General features: G+C 39.7%; 1 long non-coding RNA gene across 6 annotated transcripts in view; it reads left to right on the top strand.

Annotated features, from left to right (window-relative positions):
- The window catches only part of LOC125150316 (uncharacterized), a 29441-nt gene extending 12214 nt beyond the window's left edge, over positions 1–17227 (top strand). For all 6 annotated transcript variants that reach the window (XR_007146306.1, XR_007146307.1, XR_007146309.1 and 3 more), the window contains 2 exons: positions 10230–13683; positions 17168–17227. This is a non-coding gene — a long non-coding RNA (uncharacterized LOC125150316). The remainder of the gene's footprint in view (positions 1–10229; positions 13684–17167) is intronic.
- Positions 17228–23816: the final 6589 nt, after the last annotated feature.

Here is a 23816-nt window from a genome sequence, read left to right as displayed (position 1 = left end):
TTATTTGACAAAACCCAATATTCATTCCTCATAAAAAGTCTTAGTAAACTAGGAATTGAGGAGAACTTCCTCAGCTTAGTAAAGAACATGTACAAAAACTTACAGTGAATGGCATGCTTAATGGTGGGAAACTTGAAGCATTCCTGCTAAGATCAGGAACAAGGCAAGGATGACTTCCTCACCACTCCTTTTCAGCATCGTACTGGCAGTCCCAGATAATGGAATAAGACAAGCAGAGGAAGTAAAAGTATCCAGATTGGGAAGAGAGAAAATAAAACTCTGTTTGCAGAAGACAGTATTGTCTACGTAGAAAATCTATACTTGCACGCCTATGTTATTGCATAAGGAAGCAAAAGAAAAGGGGAAGTTACATAAATAAATAAAAGACCCAGAGCAAATAGTTTCACATTAAATATGGTATTATCTTGTTGTAGTTTTATCAGCTAATATATGAACATAAGGTTATTGAAATATATCAATCCCAGTATATCATTTGTGACTAGCTGAGCATAAAATATTTTTCACTACCTGTGAAGCCTTTTTTTTTCTTGGACCTTCAGACATAATGGCCTTGAAGCTGCTGAATGCAATTATTAAATCATTGGGAATTTTATGGGTGGTATTTGTTAGTACACTGTATCTTTATTTTTAAAAACCTATTTTAAGAAGTCAGCAATGGTCATTTCAATATTGGCCATTAAGTAATGCAAGGATAGTAATGTAGAAGTTGATTATTGTATCTGTGTTTTCTATCTTTGTTCAGTACTGAATTCACATAGGTCATGACAAATATTTTTTTTCCATGTTGACTAGTGTTCGTTTGTAGAAGAGGCCAAGGAGTGGCATATTTGCTACTAAAAAATAATAGCTATCATATTTTAAATACCTGCTATATGCCAGGAATCATGTTAATTGCTTTACCCAATTATCTCCTTTAATCCTTATGAAAACACTGCCTAGTAGCTCTCAACCCATTCTAAACGGAGGAAACTGAGATTCAAAGAAGTCAAGTAACTTGGTCAAGGTCACATGGGGGAGCAGTATGAGTAGTGGTTCAGAGCACAGGCTTTGTGGCTCTATTGCCTGCATTAGATTTCTTACTCTGCCATTTCCTAGCTCTGTGATCTTGGGCAACTTACTTAACTTCTTTAAATTTCATGTTTCTCATCTGTAAAATGGAAATAAAATAATCCATGTAGTATTCTCAGCTCAGTGTCTGGTATATAGTAAGTACTTCAAAAGTGTGAGCAGTTTTTAAAGGAATTGTATGTTACACAGGCATGCATTAATTTTATTATTAGAACAAAAAAGTGACACCACAGGTTTAAACTTAGGTCTCTCTGACCCTAAAGCTCCCTCATTTCCCTCAATTTAACACCATTTCTGTAAATGTTTAGAGATGGAACTCATTCTCTTTCAGTTGCTTAGATTCTGTGAAAAAAAAAAAAAGATTTGCCAGTTTATAAGTCAGGATGGAGTAGGTTATGTTGCATTAATAAACAAGTTTCATATATTTAAAAAATATCTTCACATTTTATTTATTTATTCCTTCATTCATTTTTACATAAATTCTATGCCCAACATGGGGCTTCATTCAACTCATGACCCTAAGATCATTAGTCACATGCTCTACCAACTGAGCCAGCCAGGTGCCCTGAACAACTTTCATATTTTAATGATTTATCGTAAAAATTATTTCTTATTCCCATTTCATGTCCTACATGAGATGACAGGGGCTTTTCGTCATAGTCCCCTAAGGATCTTGGCAGACGGAGGCTCCGTCTTGACGTGTCTCCACCATCACCAAGCCAGGGAAAAGGTTATGTAGCAATTTGTGCCCTGTCTCTTGAAGATGTCTGCTTGGAAGTGACACATGCCACTGCTGCTTCTATTTCATTGGCCAAGCCAGTATCATGGGCGGAACTAACTTTAAGTGGACAGGGGAAAGTATAGTTTTCTGGGTTCAGGGAAGAGGAGAACAGACATCAGTGAGCAGCATTAATGACTACTATACCAGTAATTTGAACTCTAACTTCCTGATTTGATACTGATCTTTTCCATTTCTAAACCTGCCCCCATCTCTTCTTCTGTGTATAAATTCTTCGGTAAAAGCCTAAATATAGTTTTCAAAAAATGCCTCTCTTAGAGAGGCCCCACCCAAGGACTAGTGAATTGAAATATCGAAGAGCCAAACTCTGGATGCGTGTATTTTGAGAAACCTTCCCAGATGGTTCTGGTTTGCTCCCTGTTGTGACTATGCAGTTGTAAACTCATATTCATTTTCAGGGGTTACTCTTACAACAGATGGGAGGTGAAAACAGCTCTGAGACAGAGTTGAAAGGAGTGGAAAGAAGAAGGCATCAGGACAAAAATTAGAAGTCAATCCCGCAAGGTTCTCAGCTCAGGCTTAACTGTGTTCACCGCAGAAGTCCATGTATCTTGGGCAAGCCTAGATGACTCCAGCGTTTCATGTACATAAGAGAATACCAATCCTCATTGAAAAAGACCTACCTCGTAATAAATCAAGGGAGACTTTACCCCTGCCCCAGCTTTTTATTGAAAAAAGTTCAATCATATGGAAGGTTGAATGCATTGACCCACTACTTAATTCAACCAGCACTAGCATTTTGCTATATTTGTTTTATTTGCTAATTTTTTGATATCCACTGGTAAATGTTGCCTGAATCAATTATTTTATTGAGGGGCAGGGTTTGCCAAACAGTGATTTTCTGATTTTATTATTCCGTGTATGTTTATTATCTAGCATTCTTCAATAAAGAAGAGCTTTCCTTTATCAACTGGAGATGAATTAAGTTTTTCCTAAAAAGGCAGAGTAAATGCTTGCTTCTTTAAAATAAGGAAGATTTTTCAGGAGCCTATATTTGATTTAAGGACACTCAGCCAGCACTGTAGTAGACAGATGATTTGAGTATAGCAGAAGCGTATGCATATAGTTCTACGCCCAACTGTCAGACTCAGAATGGTAAACCATGGTGAGCTGCAGCGAAAAATGGTGTAGAAATGATAGTGTCTGTATCACTGAAAACAGAAGTCAGCAGCATTAGTGGCAAGGCTTTGGAAGTGTCAAAGGACAGGACCCACGGCACAGACGGCGGTGGTTCCGTGAGCACCGGTCCCAGTTGGTGAGTCCCAGTGGCCGTAGTGCCATCAGTGTGCTTGGCAGCACGCCACTGTTTTGTTCATTAGCAACGGCAGGGAAGGTCACCAGCAGAGGAGCAAAATAGTGCCAACCAGAGGGTAACCAAGAGGATTTTTCTGTAGAGCATCCATGAAGCAGAGAGACTGGAGCTCTTAACGCACGTGAAGAGGCAGAATCTGTGGCAGAGACGTGTCGGGCTGGTGTGATCGGAGAAGAAGTGCTGCATCTTACCAAGAACAGATCACACTGAAGAAAGGATCCTTTTCAGGCAAAGGAAACTCAAAGGAGAATGTGACGTCGGGAGTTGGAAAGTGATATACGGTGATGGCAAGTGGCTCAGGTTGAAAGAAATTTCGAAGATACTAGTTGACTTGGTGAGGGAGCCAGGGGAGCTACAATGGTTGAGGAGTCAGTTCTGTGATCACAAATAGGATGCATCTCTCCATTTCTTCAAGTCTTCTTCTACGCACTGCCTTGTGGTTTTTTATGGTAGACCCTCAGATTCAAGTAAAGATAAATCCACATTTTGTTCCTGTTAGAATTTACATCCCCTGAAAAGTTAAAATGGTCTAAATACGAGGTTTAATTTTAATCTGTACTGAACGTAGTTGTGGTTACTACAAGTTAGCCAAACCATATAGAGCAATTAAGGAAATAATGATTGCTTTTTTTCCCTTTCCCTTTTAGCTTTTTTTTTTTAAATATAAGAACAAAGTAACTATTTTTGTTACTGCACATTTCCTCTAAACATTGGTTTCTTGATGGAGAAAAGGAGACTTTTTCTACCGGAAGAGAAGCAGTTGAGAATTATTTCTGTGTTTAGTTCTGTTTTTACTGTTTATTAACCAAATGTGCATACACCACAAGGAAAATAAAAAGGCAAGACATGCACTAAATCATGGCAAACAATCTGCATTGTAATTTGCATGTCATAAAATTAAGGGGTAATTTTACCCAAATTTCCTCAAAAAGCAATGAGTTTAAATTATTCTTAGAATTCAACAACGTGATTATAATGCAGTGTAGTTGAACTTTTACCTTTTTTAATTGTAAAAGCTACCATATTTTTATAGAGTGGCAATACAGTAAGTAATAAAAGTGTTTGGTCGTGTCAGTGATTTTTTTCCCCCTTGAGTGAGGCTAATCCATTTCATGTTCCATAGGCACTCACTGAACCATTCCTAGCTCTATTAAAAGGTAATTTATTCGAGTGTTGAAATCATCACAAGATTTTTCTGAGCATTCTAGACCTTCCAAAGTGGCAGAAAGTTCGTTGTTGCCTCAGCAGTATCAGTCAGAGCATTGGGTGTGCACAGTTTTGTGACCACAAGGAAAGTGAGCAGTGTGGTAGTTGTATTCAGCAGAGTTCCTGTTTGAAAGACGCCTTCTCTCTGAGTCCTTCCTGTAAACCTTAATTTAGAAACAGATGAACCATAGCACTAACTGGAGAGCAGGGGGTGAGGTGTGGAAACAAGAGAAAAGGATGTTTTATTCTAAGTCTTGAAGCAACCCTCGGCAGTTTGCGAAGTGGGCCATTTTGTCCTTGACATCCTGTCCCTGCTCTTTCCCACTTTTCCTCTACTTCATAGTGCAGTGGTGCTAACTTACCCTAATCATCACATTGCCCCAATCCAGCCAAGCATGTTTTCTGCCTCCAAAGCTCTCTTTGCACCAGAATTACCTACATTCCTCTCCCGGAGAGTCTCTGATATTCGAAAAATTCATTGAATTGAAATTTCATTGAATTGATTTGCCCTAACAAGTCTATGGATTATTAATAGCCAACCTCCTAACATTTTCAGATATAATTATTATTTTTGTGAAAAATACCCACTCACACCTAATTAGTTTAAATTTGAAGAAATTTCTTTTATTATAATGGTGTATAAAGTTATATAAGCAGTTTCCAAAAAGGGCGTTTTTGGGGTTTCCTGGAAGACATGTGTTAGCAACCTAAGCTGTTCCAGCTTTTCCACAGCCTTACATTCCTATGCATATAAGCCTATGTGTTTTCAAGCTCTCAGTTATTTCACCCTTGATGATGGTAGTGGGGATGTTGGTTTTACTGTAGGAGTTGTTTGAGTTCTTTCCTATACCTTCGTTACAAGTTTACTAAGTGCCTTTGTTACTAGGTTTCTGTCTTTTTTTTTTTTTTTAATTTTTTTTTTCAACGTTTATTTATTTTTGGGACAGAGAGAGACAGAGCATGAATGGGGGAGGGGCAGAGAGAGAGGGAGACACAGAATTGGAAACAGGCTCCAGGCTCTGAGCCATCAGCCCAGAGCCTGACGCGGGGCTTGAACTCACGGACCGCGAGATCGTGACCTGGCTGAAGTCGGATGCTTAACCGACTGCGCCACCCAGGCGCCCCTTTTTTTTTTTTTTTTTTTTTTTTTTTAATTTTTTAGGTTTCTGTCTTTTTTAAAAGTAATCTCTACATTCAGCGTGGGGCTCGAACCTACAAACCTGAGATCAAGATAGGTTTCTGTCCTGAATGACTCAGTCAAGGAAAAACAGATGAAGAAAAACATGTAATAAGCACTATAATGAAGTGTCTTAGAGGCATTGAAATTTGGCTTTATTAATTTGCTCAGTAAATATTAACTAGATGCCTACTATGTGTCAAGAATAGCCTAAGTCCTGGGGATATAGTGAAAACAGACATGGTTCCTCCACGGAGCTTACTGTCTAATGGTTCCAGACAGTGGATTGCAGGTAACACGTCTTCAGGGAAATAGTAATTACATAGAGATCAGGCAAGAGGCAGAGACTTCCTTTCATATTTCATGATGGTAAAGTGGCATTTCATACTATGAAATGACAAAATAGCTAATCAAGTTATCTTGTGTGGTATTGGACTGTGTACTCACTGAGGAGGGAGTTCTGGGGAACCAGATGACTTTTGCCATAGAGCAATTTAAAAGGGAAGAGGAGTGATTGAACCATGAACTTTAATGACGTGGGATGATATAAAGCAAGCAGGTGACGTACTCAGCTGGCAAAAATATTTCCTTAGTGGAATGACTGTCAGAATTTTATGAGATAGTGTTGAAAAAAATCTCGTATGGTCATAGGGTTTTCAGAGGTATCTGAAAACCAAATTCAGAGATTGATTCCATGGTTTAGTAAATTATGTTAGTACATGAATTCACATACTTTGCCAAGTATTTTTTTTAAATTTTTTTAACGTTTATTTATTTTTGAGACAGAGAGAGACAGAGCATGAACGGGGGAGGGGCAGAGAGAGGGAGACACAGAATCGGAAACAGGCTCCAGGCTCTGAGCCATCATCCCAGAGCCCGACGCGGGGCTCGAACTCAGGAACCACAAGACCGTGACCTGAGCTGAAGTCGGACGCTTAACCGACTGAGCCACCCAGGCGCCCCGCCAAGTATTTTATATGAATGTTGGGTTAAACCCGCTTGGGGAAGAGATGGGTCTTGACAAATGGAATAGTGATACATGACAGAAACCAAGGCTTAGAGAACCCCCAAACTCCTAGGTTTATCTAAAACAGTTCTCAATTGTGGCACATCCATAGTTGAGTGTTACATCCACAAAAATTATACGAGGATGCTCACTTATGCCATGAAAATATGAGAATATTTGCAGGGATGGATTTGAGGGTTCTTGACCAAGAAAATGGAAATGGAATTTTTAGATGAAGCCAAATTAATTGATAAGATCACACTTGTCACTGTGGTTGCCTGGGTAGCCAGCTATAGTTCTAACAGTGTACTGAGCTGGTTAATCCCCACAACATTGAAAAGCTGGGAATAATTTGGGCCAAAAGAAGGGATAAAAAATTTTAGGGGATAGCAGTGTGGGTTTAGATCTGTCATGCAATCTGTCCCTGGACCCCTCAGAGGTGCCCTAATGTATTCGAGAAGACTCTCAGTTTAATTTTGCCACAAGGAATGGATTAGTGAAGGAAGTATCAGAATCTTTAAAAAGCACTTGACTGGCTGCCCTTTCTAGGCTGAGAATGCTGATGGATAGGGCCACATAATCTCAGTAGGGGTGGCAGAGTCCTATGACACAGAGGAACAAGTAGAGGGCATGGTCATCCCATAGCAAGGTAAATGCGAGGATCAAATCTCAGGGGAATCTTACCATAGTGAGTTTATGAAAATTTATTTTTGATTGTAGGAGCTATATGTGACTATTTTATATTGCTAAAAATTAAAACAAAATAAAGAGAATTTAAAAAATAAGAACCCGTAAGATATGAATAAGAAAATAGGTAAAAAGCAAAGCCTCCCTAGATGCCTCCCTCTAGTGCCTCTCACTTTCATGAAATGCTCAGCAGAAATTCTCCACTGCAGAAGAGGTTCTTGATACTAAGACGTTCAAGATGGCTCACTCTGTAAACGCAGGTTCTCTTTTGTCTCCAGCCAGCCCCGTGCTTGCTGAAGGGACTTGTCAACACAGTGGCCATGGTGTCAGTGGTAGAGGCTCTGCATGGGCTTCAACAACTTGGACTTTCTGTCTCCAAGGCTGCCCTGGTCCGTGCAATGGCTGAGGGCTCAGGTGGCCAGCAACAGCGACCAGTTCGGACTTCTGGACTTAGCATTACACCTCCAGGCACCTTGCCAGTTCTCTGCTGGCAAATATGTTACGGTGGATCTCTTCCATCGTGGGGAGTGGAGAGCAGTAATTTTAGATCTTATGTAATGACTTCCTTTATGATAGCTGAGGGTCATCTCTCATCCTGCCATCCTCTCTGCTTCCCTTCTGTATCCTTTCAACATAACTTCTGATTGAGTCAGTATTCAGTATTTACACAATACCTATGCAAATATTATGCAGAGTCAAGCATCATAATATATTATGATCATATTTCTTATTTTGTGCTTTTCCTGAGGTTAAAAATTGCTCATTTAAATTTTTTTTCTTGTGTTTCTTTGTGCCAGTTGCTGATTTAAATTTCCTTTCAGTATAATTTTATGTGTCCCAGGATAAATACTAATGGAGACCTACACACCACATGTCTAAATGTTCAAAAGCTGTAAATCAAACTACTAAATAAAATCTCTTTTCTTCTCTAGACTTGACATATATACCTTTACAACAAAACAAAATTATCTCAAGCTGTGGTTTTTGAGATAATGATGCCTGTGAATTATTAGACAACTGAATTTTAATTTTTATTGCAAATGTCTGTGTTAGTGATGTTTGGGTAAGTAGTAAAGGCTTGCCAAACGAATAAATCATTATGTTCTTTTCTATAAATTTTGTTTTTCTTAATTTCAGCAAAATGTTACCCTGAAACTTCACATAAAATTTGATTTATTGACAATAATGCTATATTAGACCTTTCTTGAGTTATGGTAGACCTTACTAATTTTTCTTTTAAAACATTCAAGATAATCTATTAAAACTAAAAGATAAGATTCTGATTATAATCAACAAATATATAAATTTTAAATACAATGTTTTTTAAAGCTGGAATTTTCAATGTAATATTTTGACATTTTAATTAAATCATATTAAACATTTTATAAAAGTAAAACTAATTCTTGGGGCGCCTGGCTGGCTCAGTCAGAAGAGCATGCAACTGTTCATCTCAGGGTCATGACTTTGAGCCCGACGTGGGGTATATAGGTCACTAAAATGAAAAAAAAAAAGTAAAACTAATTACAATTCTAGAATTAGTATCCATCAGTATAAAATATGAATACTTGCTTCCCACATATTACTTCTAGACATATGCACAGATTTAAGAATAATATGAATTATGTAGTATTATTTAAAATTACAAAATGTTTCTCAGCTGTGTAACAGTGTTGAATAGTATGCTAATTAGCATTCTATTAGAACGCTATTAGAATTCTCCAAATGGAATCCAAAATGAGATTTAAAAAAAAAAAAAGGATATTCTACCCTCTGAGACTTTAATATTCAAGTATCTATTTCATTCATGCTCTCAGAGAGGAAGGATTTGTCATACTAGATAATTCGTATTTTCTTTTACCAAAGTACTTCTGCTGTGCAAACTCTCTCTGTAGCAAAGTGTGTCTGTGACAGCAGAAGCACAGCCCACACACCTACATTGCATTCAGGGACAGTCATCTTTTATTTTGAGCAGAAAGGAGGATAAGAGCAAGAGAAGTGGAGAAGCATCTCCCTGAGCCTAAATGGAGTTAGTGTCAGAAAATGAAATATCTAAGGTTATAGATTGCACTGTGCCAGCACTGAGTGCTGGGTGTTGAGTGATAACGGTACCCATGTATTCCTTCATCAGTGTTTGCTCCCTCTCTCTCTCTCTCCCTCTCTCTTTGATATGTAGGGCCTCTACCCTGTGGGGCTCCGATGCCTGGTTCTAAGGCGTATTGGGTCTTAGCATTAAGTATGCACATACTTAGGGGCACCTGGGTGGCTCAGTCGGTTGAGTGACCGACTTCGGCTCAGGTCATGATCTCATGGTTTGTGAGTTCGAGCCCTGCGTCAGGGTCTGTGCTGACAGCTCGGAACCTGGTCTGTGCTGACAGCTCAGAACCTGGAGCCTGCTTCAGATTCTGTCTCTCTCTCTCTCTCTCTCTCTCTCTCTCTCTGTCTCTCTGCCCCTCCCCCACTCATGCTCTGTTTCTCTCTGTCTCAGAAATAAATAAACATTAAAATTTTTTTTAATCTTTAAAATAAGTAAATAAATAAATAAAATTTAAAATTAAAAAAAAATCTTTAAAAAGTATGCACATACTTAGGTCATACTCCTGTTTTCTAGTAGGATACTTCTTCCTACAGCTGTTCTGTCCTTCTCCATTCTCCAGTTCTAGTCTTCTGCAGGAGTAGTTACCAGTGCAGGAAGGGAATGCGAGCTCTATCTCATTTCCTGATTTTTGTATTTTAAAATCTTTTTATTTGGAAATAATTTTAGATTTACAAAAAAAGTTGCAAAGACAGTATGGAGTTCCTGTATATTGTTCCCAAGGCTTCTCATGTTAACGTCTCTTATGATCAAGTTGCACTTACCAAAACAGAAATTAACGTGAGGATAATAGTGTTAACTAAACCACAGACTTTATTTGGATTTCACCCGTTTTTCCATGATGCCCTTTTTCTGTTTCAGGATATCAGATTGCATTCAGTCATCGTGTTCCATTCGTCTCCATTCGGCGACCATTGTTTGATCTTTCCTGACCATAACAGTTTCAAAGAGTGCTGGTCAGGTATTTTGTAGGCTGTCCCTCAGTTTGGGTTTGCCTGCTGGTTGGGTTTGCTGTGGCTACATCGGGAATACGGATTTGGGGGAAGACTACCACACAGACAAACTGCCCTTTTCACTGCATCATATTAGGGGTACATGGCATCAATATGACTTAGGATTGGTGATGTTAACCTTAAGCGTTTGGCTAGGGTAGTATCTCGGGTTTCTCTACTTACTGTTTCTCTTTCCATGCACTGTTCTTTAGAAGAGAGTCATTAAATCCAGTTCACACTCGAGGTCGGGGGGCGGGGGTGTATTTTAAAACTGCATTCTATCAACCCTTATCTAATGTCCCTTTTTACCTCCCACTTCCAAAAGTCCACTCTGTTCCTGAGCAAAGCTTTGGAAGATTCTGTGATACATTTCAGTTCAGTTCTTGGCTTTCTCCACTATATCCCAAGTCACTTGTCTGCATCCTGGCTTCCAAAATTTTGTTGCTATCGTCTCCTCTCCTCTTTGTATTTACGGTTTTATGGGCTTTGAAAAAATCCCTTTACGGTAGTTTTAGTGAGCTTTCAGAGGAAGTGAAATTGAATTAGTATGTTCCATCTGCCATCTTTATCTGGCAGCCTTGGGGGAAACATTTTTTAATCATCAGAATTGACATTTAATCTGTTTGGATTTGCCATTTCTATTTGTTATAATTCTACCATTAATATAATCCATGAAATCACTGAATGCTTTTTTGGGTATCATTGTGGTATCATTGTTGCATTTCATGAAACACTGTGATCCGTCACGAAACTCAGTTCGAGGCACCTGGGTGGCTCAGTTGGTTAAGGGTCCAACTTCTGCTCAGGTCATGATCTCACGGTTTGTGGGTTTGAGCCCCGCATCAGATTCTGTGTCTCCCTGTCTCTCTGCCCCTCCTCTGTTCGCATTCTGTCTCTCTGTCTCTCTCAAAAATAAATAAACATTAAAAGAAGAAGAAGAAGAAGAAGAAGAAGAAGAAGAAGAAGAAGAAAGAGACTCAGTTCACAGCTAGAGAAGTAAGGCTTCTAATGTTGGTTGGCATGATTGGCCCTGATTATCAAAGGTAAATTAGGGTTACTGCTGTAAAGCCAGGCTTAGGCAGAGTATGGAATGCTTCTTTTAACATGCCCAGTTATTAAATCTAACAAAAAACAAGACAGACTTGGATACCTCAGGAATCTAAATTTGAGTTATTCAACTTGGCAAAGAACCTTAACTGGCTTATGCTAGCCAAGGGCAATCAAAACTTGAATGGGTAGAGGAAGGGAGTTAAAATACCCACAATGGCTTCTTTAACAGTAGCAGAAATGAGGACTGGAGTCCTTTGCTGTCTTTCTTTTCCTCTCCCTGGTCTTTCATCTTTATGTTTCTAGAACAGTGTTAGGTTTACAGCACAATTGAGAGGAAGGTACAGAGATTTCCCACATATTCCCTACCCCCACACATGCATAGCCTCCCCCAATCACTAGAATGGTACATTTTTATTTTAATCAATCAATCAATTAATTGCCAAGGATGCACCCATACTGACATATCATAATCACCCAAAGTCCGTAGTTTGCCTCAGGGTTCACTTTTGGTGTTGTACATTTCATGGGTTTGGACAAACGTGTAATGACATATGTCTATCATTACAATATCGTAGAGAGTATTTTCACTGCCCTAAAAATCCTCTGTGCTCTGCCTGTTTATCCCTCCTCCAATCCCTTGACAACCACTGATCTTTTTATTATCTCCATAGTTTTGCCTTTTTCGGAATGTCATCGAGTTGAAATCATACAGTATATAGTCTTTATTCATCTTTTACTTTCCTACAATTTTAAACAAAGTATTTTGATATTGGTTTTGCTTGTCATTTAGCGACTGGGTTGCACTTGTTTCTTTTTTTATGCATTTTTATAGTTTCTGTTACTTTTTCTATTGGTAATGTGACTCTATGGCTCAAAAGCCAAACAACACAGAGTGTATACTAAGAATACTCCCTCCTACCTCTGTCTACCTTGTTCTCCTTCACCCCTACCCACTGTAAGTAACCACTTGTATTACTTCTGTGTGTGTGTTTCTTTATGCGAGTACAAACTTATATTCTTATTCTTTCTCTTCTTACACAAAAGATAACACACGACTTCTATTCCGTGCTCTCTTCACTGAATAATTTGTGTTCGTTCATAGGGGTTTTCCTTGTTCTTTTTCACAGCTCTGTAGATGTCCCATTATTTATTTAACCAGTTCCCTTACAGAAAGTGATGTGTTTGTTTCTCGATTTTGGCTTTGCAAACAATCCTGCAGTGAATAACCTCTTACAAACCTCATTTTGTAAGTGTGTAGATATATTTTTATATAAATTCCCAGAAGGGGGAAAGTTTCAGAATATTGATAGCATTATAATGGATGGGATTATACGTTACAATGTATAGCATTATAACGTATGCGAGTGGGATTAGCGGTCATCTGCTTTAATAGCCAGGGACAACCAGGAAAATAGCAACTATGTTTTAGTATTTACAACAGAGAAAATATAATACAAGGAAATGGCTACCCTATAGAACTGAGCACCTAACTGAGAAAATGAAGCAACTCAAAGGTTAGTAACAGTGGAAGAACCACTGCTTGTATCCCGGAGAGACAAAAGTGAGAAAGCTGTGTTACTGAATCCCGGAGCTGGGGCTCATCTGTTGGAGGTTAGGACCTCAAAGACCTGTCTAGTGAGTACTGGGGCCCCTAAGGAGTTACAGTCCCTGCCAGAGAAGTGCCTGAGATAGAAGAGAGAGGGAGAGGGGCGCCTGGCTGGCCCAGTCAGTTGGGCGTCCAACTCTTGATCTTGGCTCAGGTCATGATCTGGCAGTTCGTGGGTTCGAGCCCCGCATCAGGCTCTCTACTGACAGTGTGGAGCCTGCTTGGGATTCTCTGTCTCTGTCTCTGTCTCTCTCTCAGTCTTGCCGTCTCAAAATAAATAAACTTAAAAGGAGAGAGAGAAAGGGAGACTGGCTTAGCCCTTCTTGCCCTTTTCCTCTAGTCCTTCAGAAACCAGCTGATAGTGAGCCTGGGCACCACATTTGAGAGAAGTCAGCACCCCCATCATACGTTGCAGAGCACCAGAAGGACAGACATGAATTTGAGGGCAAATGGACTCAGCATCTATATAGCCCCCCCTTTTTACTACTTAGCATTTAAGTTCACTCTTCTACTCCTGTTCAATACTTTCCTCCTACTGCCTGTCATACAAAGACACTCTCTCCTTCTCCCCAAAGAAGAAGAGAGGCTCAGAATCCCATTAGTCCTCGTATCCTTCTCAAGTTCAGGATCTACTGGTGATCCTCGTTCCTCTCCAGAGAGTCCAGAGGTGAGTTTTTGTGGCCTGGTGACCTATGAACAAAATTGTAAATTAAGTTCCACCCATACTCCATACAAAACTGTAAAGGGGAGGGGGAAAAACATACAAATCATTGTTTAATATGTACGTGACAAAAACATGCCTTAATGGTATAGTCTTTGTTGCTGTAAAAAGTCCTAGCTGGTCATAGGTCATAGTCAATATTTATCGTTTCCCTTTTCTACCACTTATTTCATATTTCCTTTGTTTTTAGCTAGCACTGCAGGTGGTTAGCGTTCTTTACTTAGCAGGGTGACTGTGTTGGTCAGGATACGTTCAGGACAACAGAAAACACACCTTGGCATTTCAACAGAATTTAATATAGGAAATTTGTTAAGCAGTTTTGGAGAACTGAAAAGGCAAAGAAGGAGATACTGAGCTTAACCCAGAGAGAGGAACTTCAGGATGAAGCTGTGCTCTAGGCTTGGGGAGACAACAGGAAGCTCCAAGGAGGGGCCCTCAGGCTGCTGGGCAGGGGCCATGGCCTAACTGTCACTGATGTCTTTGATTAGGCATGCTGAGGCTGGTTCTGGAAGTGCCTCCCCAAAAGTTGAGTGTTATCATCACTAACCACTTGTCAGAAAGGAGTGCTTTCCTTTTCCCGCCTCCTGCCTTGCAGAATTGAACAGCCAGTCGACTGACAGCATAGACATAGAGTTCTCATAATCCCACCCCTGGCATTGCAAAGCAGAACGTAAAAGTAGGTTTGGACTGAGAGGCAATGGTTTAATGACGGACAGCTCATGATGTTGCCTACTCCATAGCCATTTACAACGTCCTACATACATTTCAACTTCTGAGGCAGCAATAACAAATTCCAGCCATTTTTTTGACAAGATCCAACTATCCTTTGTAGAAATAGGCCCTCTCACCTTTTCTCCAAAAAGGAAGGGTCCCAAATGTCATGACATTAATCTCTGGATGATGTGAATTACTCAAGTTCAGTGGGAATCCCTCTTGAATATTCTGTAACCTAAAAATGAAATTGTAAAGCTAACCACGGTCATTAATTCTTAAAATTACAATGGGAAAGGAGAAGGGAAAAAAACTAGTTAATATATACCAAAATACATAAACACACACATACGTACACACACATTAAGCAAAGAAGAAAAGAATGTCCAGATATTAGTCCTTTTCTCTATCTGGTCATGAGCCTGTAATTGATGTTTATAACTTCCTTCCTCAAGCCCTAATTCATTTCATCTTCCCTTTGCTCTGAGACAGCGCCTATACTGGGTCATGTGAACCAAAGCTTCATTTCTGAAGGCTCTGAATCTTCAGTGGTCCTGTCTCTTCTTGATCACTGTAGTTTTCCACTAACTTTTACAGTGAGCACGTCGAGGGGAAAATGAATATAGGTGACACAAAGGAGACAGAATGGACAGACTAGGTGATGACCCCGTGTGAAACAGGAAGAGAGAATAAAAATCTACATGTGTGCTAAAAATTTTGCACTCATGTGACAGTTTTGATCTGAGTTTGAAGGGAGAGCAGACAGATCTGTCGTCTGTAAAGTTACCAACTGTCCTAGTTTACCCCGGATGGAGGGATTTCCTGGAACCGGAGACTTCCTATGCTAAAACTGGGAAAGTCCCTGGCAACCTGGGCAAGTCGGTCACCCTGGCCTGGTATGAACTGGCAGGGCAGGTTAGTGACAGCAGCTTCTTGGCAGGAACACTGAGTCGCGTCACCTTGTGGGATAACCAGTCCTTAGGCAGTGAGCAGTCAAGAAGCCTTAAACTTGGCCGGGTAAGAGGCCATTAGTAGTTCAGGGAAACAGTGATTCTTAGTAATCCCCTGGTAGCTGTCATTCAAACCATCCCTAACCCATAGACCCCATGGGTCCAATGTGGGGTGAGAGAGGGGGAGAGAGAGGAGGTGGGAGTAAAATCTGTGAAATCTACCTGAGTGTAACCTAGAGGAGACAGATTCTTTCTCCCCACAGACCACCCTACAGCGCTGAAAACTTGAGGGGTTTAGTGAGTGGTGACTTCAATTGAAGATAGGTTGGGGATTGAAAGGGATGGCGGGGAGGAACTGGGTAACATGTATTGACATGTTCTGTACTAGCACATATGGAAGAACTGAAATGCAGAACAACATTTATGCAGGTGGGGCATACATCAGTGAAATTTGAATTATTACAGCAAACAACATCAACGGCCTGGGAAGTGGGGAGGCCAGAGGAAACACTGGCTTTTCTGGAAAGGATGGGTTGATTAGGGTTACTTTCCTTGTAATATTTCGCCATCTAGTGTTAGTTTTAATGTATTTCTTTTGTCCTAGTTCTAACTAATGAAAAGAAAGCAGATGAACTAAGAATCTGAGAACAGTTTCCAAAGTCATCACTCATTTGTTTGTTTTTTCATTTGACAAATACTGATTGAATACTCTCTATGTGCAAATTACTTTTCGAGGGATTGAAATTAAAGCTGTGACAAAAGCCCTGAATTTATGGAAGCTTCATTCTTGTGAGAATAAAGACAATGAATAGGTAAAATTGTATCATATGCTATGTAGCTATAAACATGAAGGAGAAAAAAATAAATAAAGGAAGAATTAAGTTAAAAGTTTTGTGGGCATAGGTCTATAATTTTAAATCAGGTGGTCAGGGAGGCCTCTGAGTAAAAAACAGATAGTGAGATAGCATTTCAGGCAGAGGAAATAGTCAGTGCAAAAGCCCTGAGGTGAAAACATGCCTGGCGAGTTCAAGGAACAGCGAGAAGGAACACACAGAGATAGAGGGGGCGAGTATTAGGAGATAAGAGCCTTTAAGGATCACAGTAAGTACTATCACATTTATTTTGAGATTGGAAATCATAACAGAGTTTCGAGCAGGGGCATGGTCTCATGTACCATTTAATAGGATCCCCCTGGCTGCTGTGTTAAGAACAGATTGGAAGGAGGCAGGGGCAGAAGCAGGGAGGGCAGTAAGATGCTATTTTAATAATCCAGGTGAGAGATTACAGCTTGAGCCAGAGGGCTGACACTGAAGGAGTGGAGTGGGTGTGAGGTTGTTGATGCCTGTTTTGCTTTGCCCTACCCCAAGACTCTAGGACTTATTCAGGAAAATAAGGAAAAGGAAGGAAGGGGACGCTTGTAGGTTTTTAATTCACCTGGAATTGGTTTCTGTGTTAGGTGAGAGAGAGCACAGTTTCCTTTTTTCCAGAGGAATATTCTGTTTTCCCAGCACCATTTACTGAAAAGATCATCTTTTTTTTTTTTCCCAAATAACCATGCCTGTTGTGTATGAAGTGTTCATTTATGTGTGAGTCATTGCATATCTTAGTTGTGTTCCACTGATTTACTTGTCAATTTCTTTAACAATATTAGGATGTCTTAATTATTATTATTTTTTTTACTTTATAATCAGTCTTAATATTTGATACAGCAGGACCTCTCAGCTTATTTTTTTTTAATTTTTTTAAATGTTTATTTATTTCTGAGGCAGAGAGAGACAGAGTGTGAGTGGGGAAGGGGCACACACAGAGAGGGAGACACAGAATCCGAAGCAGGCTCCAGGCTCCGAGCTGTCAGCACAGAGCCCGACATGGGGCTTGAACTCACAGACCGCGGGATCATGACCTGAGCTGAAGCTGGACGCTCAACCGACTGAGCCACTCAGGTGCCCCAACAGCTTTTTTTTTTTTTTTAAGTGTTCTGGATATTCTTGGTCCTTAAAGTTTCCATAAAGTTTTAAGTGGGCTTGTCAAATTCTAAAAACAACAACAATAACAACAACAACACCTCAAAACCAAAAGCAACAAACTAAACCGGTTGGGAATTTTAATTAGTATTGATTTGAATTGGCAAATGGTTTTTGAGTGAATTGACATTTTTAGCCCTATCAAGTCTTCCAATTCACCATTTATTTTAGTCTATTTAGTGTCTTTCAATAGATACAGAGGTGTTGCATATCTTTTGATAGGTTTATTTCTAAATACTTGATTTTTTATGCTCTTGTAAAAAGACATCTTTTAACAATTTATCGTTGGTATTTGGAAATGCAGTTGATTGTGGTATAGTAATTCTTCATCTAGAAATTTTACTAAATGCTCTTATTAATTCTACTGGCTCATCTTTTGGAGGGAGGTTTCTATGTACATAATATAGCATCTGTAGATAATTATACCTTTTATTTGTTTTCCTTGACCTTCATGTACTGGCTGGAATCTCTAGCACAACGCAGCACAGAAGTAGTGATATCAGGAAACCTTTCATTGCTCTTTTCAGAGGAAAAGCTTCCAACATTCAACATGGAGCAAACGGTAAGTTTACTTTGGTTTTTAATAGATACTCTTGATTGGATTAAGGAAATTCCAATTTTTGGGGGGAAAGTTTTAAATAGAGTCATGAATGAGTGTTGACTTTTATCAAAAGCTTTTTAAAAATTTACATCTATGTAGAAATGCTATGATTTTCCCCCTGCTTTTATTTTTTAATGTGGTAGATCTCACTGTTTGATTTCCTAATGCTAAACTGACCTTATATTCCTGGGAGAAATCTACCTTGGTCATGATGGATTATCTTTTAATATATTTCTCAATTTGGGTTCCTAGAATTTTCTTTAACACTTTTTGCATTTATGTCTATGAAAGAGATTGGCCTGCAACTTTCGTTGTCTCTGTCAACTCAAGGAAGTCCGACAGCACTGTCAGGTTTTGGTTTCAGAGTTTGCCAGCTTCCTAAAGGGACTTGATCAATCTCTCTCTTTTTGCCATTCCAGAGTTTGTGTAATTATGGCATTATTTCTTCTTTGAATTTGCTGGAGCACACATCAGAGCTTGGAGTTATTTTTAATATTAATTAATTTGTCTTAACTTTATTAAGATATAGTTCACAAATCAGAGAGTTTACCCATTTCAAGCATCCAACTCAATGGCTTTTTAGTATAGTTACAAATATGTGGAACCATCACTACAGTCACCTCTAGAACATTTTCATCACCACAAAGGGAGGCCATGTACCCTTTAGCTGTCAGCCCTTGTGCCTCTGTAAAACCCCAGCCCTAAGCTACCAGTGACCTATCTTCTGTCTTATATGTGTGCCTATTCTGGACATCTCATGTAAATGGAATCGTATGATAGGCAGTCTTTTGTAACTGGCTTCTTTCACTTACCATAACATTTTCAAGTTCATCCATGCTAGAGCAGGTATCTGTCCTTCATTCCGGTAATGGCTGAAAACTAGTGTGTGTGTGTGTGTGTGTGTGTGTGTGTGTGTGTGTGTGTGTGCATAAACCACATTCTGTTTATTGTTCATCCACTGATGGACATTTGGGTTGTTTTCACTTTTTGGCTATTCTGAATAGCGCTGCTATGAACATTCATGTACAAGTTTTTGTGTGAACCCCTGTTTTCAGTTCTTTTGGATATGTACCCAGGAGTGGAGTTTCTGGGCCATCTGGTAATTCTATATGTAACTTTTTGAGGAATTGCTACAATGTTTTCCATAGCAGCTGCACAATTTTACATTCTCAGAGCAATGTACAAGGGTCCTGACTTCTCCACACTCTTTTTGACAATCATTCTATTCCATCTTTTAAAATTGCAGCCATCCTAGTGGGTGTGAAGTTATATTTCAGTGTTTGGAATTTCATTTCTTCAATGACAAATGATATTAAGCATGTTTTCATGTGCTTGTTGGCCACTTGTATATACAGTTTTAGGAAAATACCCATTCCATTTTTAAATTGGGTTGCTTGTCCTTTTTTTTTTTTTTTGAGCTGTAAGAATTGTTTAAAAAAATTTTTTTTAATGTTTATTTTTGAGAGAGAGACAGAGACAGATAGAACATGAGTGGGGGAGGGGTAGAGAGAGGAAGCGAGACAGAGAATCCTAAGCAGGTTTCAAGCTCTGAGCTGTCAGCACAGAGCCTGATGTGGGACTTGAACTCACAAACCTTGAGATCATGACCTGAGCTGAAGTTGGTCGCCCAACCGACTAAGCCACCCAGGTACCCCAAGCCATAAGAATTCTTTATATAGGTAAGTCTAGATACTAGACTTCACAGATAAATGATCTGCAAATATTTTTTTCCCATTCTGTGGTTGTCCTTTCGTTTTCTTGATCATGTCCTTTGATGTACAAGTTTTGTACTTTGGTGAAGTTCAATTAATTTTTTCTTTTGCTTGTGTTTTTCGTGTCATACATAGAAAACCATTGCCAAATCCAAGGCCATAATTTGTCCCTATGTTTTCTTCTAAGAATTTTGTAGTTTTAGTTCTTACATTTATTTATTTTTTTTTTTTAGTTTATTTATTTATTTTGAGAGACCGAGCACAAGCAGGGGAGGGGCAGAGAGAGAGGGAGAGAGAAAATCCCAAGCAGGCTCCACACTGTCAGCACAAATCCTGATGTGGGGCTCAAACCCACGAATCATGAGATCATGACCTGAGCTGAAACCAAGAGTCAGATGCTTAACCGACTGAGCTACCCAGGTGCCCCTAGCTTTTCCATTTAGATTTTTGATCCATTTTGAGTTAACTTTTGTTAATGGTATGAGGTAAGGGCCTATTTTCTTAATGTTACATATTTTTTTAAATTTTAATTCCAGTATCATGAACATACTGTGTTATATAGGTTTCAAGCGTGCAGTATGGTGATTCAACAATTCTGTACACGACTCAATGTACATATAAGTGTACTCTTAATCCCTTTCACATTCCTCCCAAGGCCCAGTTATTTTTGAGGAACAACTCGTTTCCCTTCTCTACTCAATTTCTTTAAGATATTTTATTTTTCTGTTTCTTCTTGTGTCCTTTGCAATTTTATATTTTTCTTTAACAATTTACATTTCTTCCATATATTCCAATTTATTAGAAATGTTTGTTTCATGGTATCCTTTTATTATATTTGAAATATCTGTATTGGTAATGTCTCTCTTCTTATTTATGACACTGGATATTTGTGTTTTCTCTTTTTTTTCTTGTCTAACTTTGTGAGTGTCACTTTTATTACTCTTTTTAAATAGAAATTGCTACCTCAGTTAAGAAATAGAACGTTGACAATCTTTCTTCTAAGGTACTGGTGGTGTTTTAGATTTTATCATAGATAGTGACTATACATATATATTATATGTATAAATAATATATATTATTTCTTTGAAATATATTCATTTTGTAGAGTCTTTGGTAGGGGCAATAGATTTCATAACTTAAAAGTTTTAAAGGCTACAGCAAAGATTAACATAAAGCTCTAAAGCTTTGTTTAACGTACTGAGTAAAAACTTTTGAACTACAGGAGACAGAGGTCACTCAGAGTTTTTCAATAAAGTCATTTTTTAAATTATATTTCACACATAAAAATGTAAAGGCTGTTATAATGAACACCCTAGTACTGATAACCAAGCTTAGGAAATAGAACGTTTCACATACCGATGAAATACACTGTGTGTCCCTTTCTGATTGCATTTCCTTTCTATCACCAAATCACAAATTTAGTGATTGTCTTTGCAATTCATGTTTTTATATTTTTGCCTATATGTATATATCCCTAAGCAGTATGTACTGTTACTTTGCATTCTGTAAAGTGAAATATAAATGATAGTACACGGTATGTGTTCTCCCACGGATAGTTTTTGCTAAGTATTATTCATTTAATAAACACTTTTGCTGACGTTTTCTATTTTTTTTATTTCTTTTGAGATAATTTGGAATTGCTTGTTGAAGGTTTTTTTTTAAGTGATCTCCGTGCCTAACGTGGGGCTCATACTCCCAACCCTGAGATCTAGAGTCGTGTGCTCCACCAACTGAGCCAGCCAGGCACCCGTTGAAGCATTTTTTATGATGTCTGCTCTAAAATCCTTGTCCGATAATTCCAGCATCCGATTTACCTCTATATTGGCATCAGCTGATTACCTTTTCTTATTTGGGTTGTGGCTTTTCTTGTCCTTGGTATGAATTTGTCTTTTTTTTTTTTTTTTGTATCCTGGAAATTTTGAATATTAAGTTTTGAAATCCTGGATCCTCTTTAAGTCTTTTATTTCAGCAGGCAGTCACCCTGTTTATGTTTGGTGCACAGTCCCTGGCTTTCTTTTCTGGGCTGTGGTTCCAATGATAACATAGAATTCAGAGCCTATATAGTGCTGTTCTTCCCCCCCCACACACACACCCATTTTAGGTTTATTTATTTTGAAAGAGGCAGAGACAGTACGAGTGGAGCAGGAGCAGAGAGAGAGAGGGAGAGAGAGGGAGAGAGAGAATCCCAAGCAGGCTCCACACTGCCAGCATAGAACTTGATGCAGGGCTCAAACTCATGAAATTGTGAGATCATGACCTGAGCTGAAACCAAAAGTCAGACGCTTAAATGACTGAGCCATCCAGGCACCCCAGCTCTGGCCCATTTCATTCACCTGGCACCATCAGGGCTCCTGCTTGATCGTGCAGGTGCCGTCTGTAGGGTGGAGGGTACTTCCCCAGGCAGGTCCTGCTAAGGGGAGTATGGGAGATACTAGGCTAAGGGGCTGTGGGTGCTTCCCTGAGCCTGCTCTCCGAGCCACCCTCATCGCTGCTGTATTGTCTGAGGGAGTGGAAAGTGCTTTCCTGGGCTCCCCAGTGCCTCCGGGTGGTGGGTGGAGGATGCTGGGCATGTGGGACAGGGTGTTGTTTTCCAGGACCTTCTCTCTAGGTCATCTGGTGCTGATAAGCTTCTTATTCTATCTCTGTCAGTGCCCCTGAGGGAGAGAAGCATGCACCTGGGCCTCCTTCTGCCTCTGGTGGTAGTGGTGGGGGTCATCTTTCACTGGGTGGAGGCCAGGAGATGCCGGAATGGGTCTCCCTCTACTGCTCTGTGGAGGGCCGGGAGACACTGGGCCTCTCGGCGCTTCTGGGAGGAATTCTCTGCCTGCTCTTTGCGGGTGCTGCTGGTATAGATAGAGTAGGCCGGCCAGATATGGCGTGGAGATGGGGTTCGCCACTAAGTCTCTGATGAGCTGCCTCTTTCCTGGGCCTTCAGCCAGAAAAAAGCTGGCTTTTCCTACAGCTTTTTCTGTCTGTGCTTTTGGTGGTTCTGAGCTGTGTGCCTTTCCAGTGCCCACTCTGAGGTACATGGGAGAGGAAAGAAATCTCAGGGAATGGGGCATTGCTTCTCAAGTCCGAAGGTCCCTAGCCAATCTGCTATCTTCCCTCTACCTCTCAGAATCCTCTTATGGTTGTCTGTAATTATTTCCAGGAGTTTTTAGTTGTATTTGGAGGTGAATAACAGGGAAAAGTGGGTCTATGTCTCTTGTCTAGGACCAAAAGTCTCAAAGAGAGAAGCCCATTTTATTTTATAGTTCTTTCCTCAATCCCCCTCTCCTCTCACATTTTACTACAAACAGCAAGAAGAAAGCTTAGAAATCTCTTTATATCACCAAGCTCATGGGTACACATTCTGTTTTCCATATAACTGGTGTAGGCAGTGTTGTCACAAAGATCCCCCTTCCTCCAGTTTCCAGAAATATGTTCCTCACTTCCTTTTGAGCTGCCCCTGGCAGTGTCCTCCAAGTCCAGATTTCTATCAACCATCTGTTCAAAGCAATTCAGGCTTTCTCTATCATGCTCTAAAAAATCCTTCCGGCTTCCACCCACTGCCCAATTCCAAAACCACTCCAATTGTAGGTATTTTTTATGTCACCACCCCACTTTCAAGTGCAAAATCTGTATGAGTTAGCTATTTATCCATAACAAATTAAAACAATGTAACAAACTTAAAACAGCACATGTTCATTATCTCTCAATGTCTGTGGTCCAGGAATCTGGGCATGACTTAGCTGGATCTTCTACTTGTGGCTCTCTCACAAGGCTGCAACCAAGGTGTTGGCCGGAGATAAGGTCTCATCTGAAGACTCAACTAGGGAAAGATCTTTCAAGCTCATGTACGTGGTTGTTGGCAGCATGTAGTTCCTTGAGGGTTGTTGGACTGACTATTCTGGCTATTGCCTCACTTCCTTTCTGGCTATTGTCTGAGGACGGCCCTCAGTTCCTTGTTGTGAGGATTCTCCAACATTTCAACTTGCTTAGTCAAAGGCAGTAATAAATAGAGTCAGCTAGTAAGACAGAGGTGACAATCTGATGGAACCTAATCATGAAAGTGATAGTCCATTACCTTTGTCATATTGTA

This window comes from Prionailurus viverrinus, chromosome D4 (genome assembly GCF_022837055.1).
Source record: "Prionailurus viverrinus isolate Anna chromosome D4, UM_Priviv_1.0, whole genome shotgun sequence".
NCBI classification, from domain to species: domain Eukaryota; kingdom Metazoa; phylum Chordata; class Mammalia; order Carnivora; family Felidae; genus Prionailurus; species Prionailurus viverrinus.
The sequence above is the reverse complement of the archived record's forward strand: the minus strand, read 5'-3'. Positions and strand labels throughout refer to the sequence as shown.